Source organism: Melospiza georgiana, chromosome 28 (genome assembly GCF_028018845.1).
Source record: "Melospiza georgiana isolate bMelGeo1 chromosome 28, bMelGeo1.pri, whole genome shotgun sequence".
Taxonomy (NCBI): domain Eukaryota; kingdom Metazoa; phylum Chordata; class Aves; order Passeriformes; family Passerellidae; genus Melospiza; species Melospiza georgiana.
In genome coordinates this window covers 1,778,707-1,783,844 of record NC_080457.1, presented here as the reverse complement: position 1 = coordinate 1,783,844, position 5,138 = coordinate 1,778,707, and the positions used below count along the sequence as shown (strand labels likewise).

The 5,138-nt window shown below is 58.1% G+C and overlaps 1 long non-coding RNA gene across 1 annotated transcript; it reads right to left on the bottom strand.

Annotated features, from left to right (window-relative positions):
- Nucleotides 1-3,067: 3,067 nt before the first annotated feature.
- LOC131094238 (uncharacterized) lies at nucleotides 3,068-4,280 on the bottom strand. Its single transcript, XR_009115656.1, has 2 exons — nucleotides 3,919-4,280; nucleotides 3,068-3,485 (listed from the first exon to the last, which is right to left on the bottom strand). It is a non-coding gene; the product is annotated as an uncharacterized LOC131094238 (long non-coding RNA).
- Nucleotides 4,281-5,138: the final 858 nt, after the last annotated feature.

Sequence of the window (5,138 nt, the reverse complement as noted above, 5' to 3'; positions counted from 1 at the left end):
GCTCCACAGAGCCCTCCCCTGTCCCTGCTGCATTCCTCTTTCTTTTCCTTGGAACTTTTGCAGACAATTATTTCTGAATTTCCCATCCCAGCAGGAGCTGGGGTGGCAGAAGTTGGGCCCATCCGTGCCAGGCCAGCTGAGTGAGCTCAGGGAGGGCTTGGGGAGTGGAATTCCACCCACCCTGCTCCTCCAGGGAAGAGGGCTGGGAACACCAACTGCATTCTTTTCCCACTGTGCATGTTTGCACACACAATAAAAATGACATGGTTTCCACAGCTGATGTGCAGACACCGACTGAAGCTCGTGTTGTCTTAGCCCAGAACCCAAAACATTCTGAGCTCTTACATTTGTTTTCTCTTGGGAATCTGAGGAGAAAGGGAGGGATGGGATTTGAGGAGCTGCATTTTTAGATGTCTGACTCAGGCTCTGTGACAGAAATGCTCCGTGGTTTGTACATTCAGCTCTAGGGAAAGGTGATTTCTGAAAGCAATTCCAGTGCTTTGATCTGGAAAGGCATTTCTTCCTCTCAATCTCCAGGTTTTAGAAAGCAAAAGAAACTTCAAATCTCTCCCCCTGCTCTGGGTTGAACTGTTTTAGGATTTAGCCAAGTTGAAGACGCCCATTAAACACATTAAATTGGAACAGTAGTTCATTAAATGGATAAATTTAAATTTAAATATTTCAATGAAGAAATGTTTGCTGCTCAGAGTTGATTTTCTGCTCTGTTGCCTACCAGACCAACCCTGTGATGGCAATAAAAGGCACTCACACCCTCTGTGCTGTTTGCAGCCTCCAGGTTCCTCAAGAGCCGCTTTCCCACCCGAATATTCCCTTCCCAACCCTTCCCTCGCACCAGCTTTCCCCACATTTAGCTCGGGAATTGTGGGAACAGCTGCAGCAGCACCGATTTATGCCAGCTGTCCCCACCTGCCGCCATCAGCCGCCACCTGGGAAAGTCTGAGTGCCCAAATTCCTGTTTGTGGAATCCACAATTGCAGGCAGGATCCGCCTCCGGGACATCCACTGACGGTGGTGCCGGTAGATGGCAGAGGTGAAACCTTCCCAGCTGCTGGAAATCCCTTTTTCCCCCCTTCTGGCTGCTCAAAGGTGACATTTTACATCATTTCTGAAAGGTGAGAAATTCCAGGCTCTGCTTTCCACTCCGGGAACCGAACGTGTGCGGAGTGATCCCGAAATTTGAGGAGAAAAAACCTCGGTGTGAGAACGGGAAAACGCCCCCAGGAATCTCCACCCGGGTTCCTTTTATCCTCAGGATCGATAATTCCAGGATGGGAGCAGGGGAAGGGAGCAGAGCCTGGCCCTTTGTGTGTCCTGGGTCATTCCCAGAAATTCCAGCCGGGCACAAGGGGGGCCTTTATGAGAGCTCAGCCAGGGGAAAAAAAGGGAAAAGGGAAAAAAAGGGAAAAGGGAAAAGGGAGCTCTTTGATTCCCTGGAGCAGCCGGCAGGGCTGCAATGTCAGCCCGGCGCTGCTCCTGGTGAATTATTGATGGCTTTATTAATTGTCATTAACTGCTCCGGCACTCCCAGCGCCTCGGGGACATTAAACCCATCCAGTGCCACCCCTGTCCCAGGCTGCTCCAGGCCCCATCCGGGCTGGCCTGGGACACTTCAGGGATGTTTGGTGGCAGTTTTTTGTCACATTTCCATCAAACAGCACTTTCCTTCCCAAAGGAGTGAAGCCCAGTCCTGCTTCCCTGCCCAGTTTGGGGTGAACTGGGAAACGCCACCAGCTCTGCTCCCTCCTTCTCCAGCTCCCCTTGGATCAGCTCAAACTCTGACAGGATCCAGGTCCAGATGAGCTGGAATGGGGGCATTTGAGGAAAGGCCGATTTCCCTTTTTCTGCCAAATTTTAACAGCTGCAGGAGAGAGAGGGTAAAAGGCAGGGCCAGGAGCAAATGCCCCATGGCAGGGTGGCAGGGCTGGATCCTGAGGTGTGCCCCTGCCCTCTGTGCCCCTTTTGCAAACCCCTCTCCTGCCCCGGCTCCCTTTGCCCCCTCCCAGCCCCCGGGCCTGCAGGAAGGGATTTCTCTGGCAGCTCTGCGAGGCCTGGGAGTCAGAGGGAAGGATCGCTCCTGGCTTCACACTCAGCTGAGTCCCCATTCCTCACATTCCTCTGCGCTCACTCTGCCCTCATCCCCGCAGATGTCGGCCCGAGGGAGGGGAGCTTGTTGAGAACGCGACTTGTGCCGGCAGAAATTCCTCCCGGGATGTTTCAGGCTCCCGATTTCCCGGCTATATTTGGTGCTGGAGAGAGGGAGCGGCGTTTCCTCACCTCGGGGGCTCCAGGAACGCCCCGGGGTGAAATCCCCAGCCTGGAGTTTCTCTGGGGAGTTTTACTGGCAGGAAATTGCAGCGTGGAGCATTCAGCTGGCAGCACTGAGCACATCCAGCATTCCCAGGCTCTGAAATCTCTTTTTTCCCCTCTCCTGAAAGTCACAGCTGCCCATTCCAGCATTTCCTGGCCCCCTGCTCTCCCTGGATCCTGTTCTCTCACACGCTTGTGTGGTGCTGCCAGGGAGAGCTGAAGGGGCACAAAGTTTTCCCCATTATGGATATTTCAGGTGTTTATTGCTTTAAAAAAAAAATATAAAACCCTGTGAGACACAGGAATGTGGAAATTTTGCTCTCTAGGAGGGTGAAACTTTCAGTTATTGTCCATGAGTGACAGCGGGAGAGCAGGATGGATGCAGGGCTTCAAAAAAGGACAGGAAAAATCCTCCTGATGCCCCAAACACCTCTCCAAGTGGAGGAAAAACGAAGCTCTGAATCGTTCTTTCCATCCCACAGAAATTTCCATTGTGCTAAAAGCCTTCCTTTTCCCACCCAAGGCCTCTTGGAGCTTCCCCAGACACCAGAGAGGGTCCCGAGGGAGGGCTGGGGACACTCAGGGAGGGGACAGCCTGGTGGGGACCCCTCCCCAGGGACAGCCACTCGTGCTGGGGACACAGAGGTGCCTCAGGCTGCATCTCCCATCTCTGGCATCGCCCTGGAGCCGCGTGTCCCTCACCCCCATCCCCGCAGCGACACCAGAGCCATCCTCCCTCTCGCGTGTCATTCATTCCTCTTTATTCCGCTCCCTGAACATCGCTCATCAAAAACAGAAACCGCGGCCTGAAACTGAGCCCGGGCGAGCGGCCTCGGAGCGAGGGGACAAGGACACAAAGGGGGGGACAGGACCCTTCCCATCCCCTTGGGGACACCGCGTGCGTCACCGGGAGCATCCCGGCAGCGGGGGGGACCCGGGTCCTGGCAGGGTGAAGGACACGGGTCCTGGCAGGGTGAAGGACACGGGTCCTGACAGCGGGGTTAGCCGGGTCCTGGCAGCGGGACAGCCCCTCGGAGCCCCCTCCCGTGTGCCCCCCATTGCCGTTCCCGGCTCCGTGACCGCTCCGTGCTCCGCGCCGGGCTCGCAGAGGTTAACGCTGTTCCAGAAGGCTCCGAGGGACGCGCACCGGGCGGAGGCTGCGGGAGAGAAGGAGAAAGGAGAGGCCGGTGTGAGAGAAATGCGGGAGAACGGGGCGATGGAGCAGCTCCGGAGAACAGGGGATGGATGGAGCAGCTCCGAGCGGGAGAACAGGGGATGGATGGAGGAGCTCCGAGCGGGAGCAGCCGCCCCCGGCCCCGGGAGGCTCCTGAGGATGACGCAGCCGGGATCCCGCCCGGTTTCTCCCGGTTTCTCCATTTCTCCCAGCTCGGAAACAAAAAGCCACCGGGCCGTGCTGCGGGAGCGGCTTTTCCAATAAACGCGGCAGCAGCTGCGCAGCGCCCGGGGCTGAGCGGCCTGGATTGGAAAATCACCCCCAAACCCAACAGCACCGAGCCCCAAACTGCCCCCAGCCCCCCTCCCGGCACAATCCTCCCCCGAAACTCGCACCTGGAGGGGCTCGGAGCTCACCTGGCCGCCGCTCGGGGGGCGAGGCCGCTGCTGAGCCGCATCCTCGGCGGCGGCGGCTCCTTAGAGCATGTAAATGATGTAGGACAGGACCACCAGGCCGATGATGGCGAAAAACATCAGGATGAAAATGTCCAGCATGGCGAGGGAGGGAGGAGGAGGAGGAGGCGGCGGGGGCTGCGGGCAGCGCTGCTGGGCAGAGCCGCCCCCGGTCCTCCCCTCCCCGCTCCGCTCAGGATGCACAGACGATGCCGGAGCTGATGGAGCCGCCTTTCCTGCGGGACATCAGGGGATAAACCCCGGCGGGACATCAAGGGATAAACCCCGGCGGGCAGCCGGGCTCGGCCCAGCCCTGGCGCCCGGGGCCGTCTGTCCCCGCCGGGAGTTGTTCTGTCCCCGCTGGGTTGTTCTGTCCCCGCTGGGTTGTTCTGTCCCTTCAGGGGTTGTTCTGTCCCCGCTGGGGTTGTTCTGTCCCCTCGGGGGTTGTTCTATCCCCTCTGGGTTGTTCTGCCCCTTCGGGGGTTGTTCTGTCCCCGCTGGGGTTGTTCTGTCCCTTCAGGGGTTGTTCTGTGCCCTCGGGGGTTGTTCTGTCCCCGCTGGGTTGTTCTGTCCCTTCAGGGGTTGTTCTGTCCCTTTGGGGGTCGTTCTGTCCCCGCTGGGTTGTTTTGTCCCCTCGGGGGTTGTTTTGTCCCTGCTGAGGTTGTTCTGTCCCTTTGGGGGTCGTTCTGTCCCCGCTGGGTTGTTTTGTCCCCTCGGGGGTTGTTTTGTCCCTGCTGAGGTTGTTCTGTCCCCTCGGGGGTTGTTCTGTCCCCGCTGGGTTGTTCTGTCCCTTCAGGGGTTGTTCTGTCCCTTCGGGCGTTGTTCTGCCCCTTCAGGGGTTGTTCTGTCCCTGCTGGGGTTGTTCTGTCCCCGCCGAGGTTGTTCTGTCCCCTCGGGGGTTGTTCTGCCCCTGCTGGGGTTGTTCTGTCCCTTCAGAGGTTGTTCTGTCCCTTCAGGGGTTGTTCTGTCCCCGCTCCTTCCTTCCCAAAGCGCTCCAGGGGATGCCCACGGGGATGAGCCCCCGCCTCATCCTTTGGGGAAAAGAGGGAAAAATGAGAAAATGAGCGCGGCCCTCACCCCGAAATCACCTTGGCTGTGCTGCTGGGGTGCCCCAGCACCGCCCTTTGCCTTCTCTTGCTTTCCTCTCTCTTTGAGCTGCTGATAAACAACACCCGTCCCCAGAC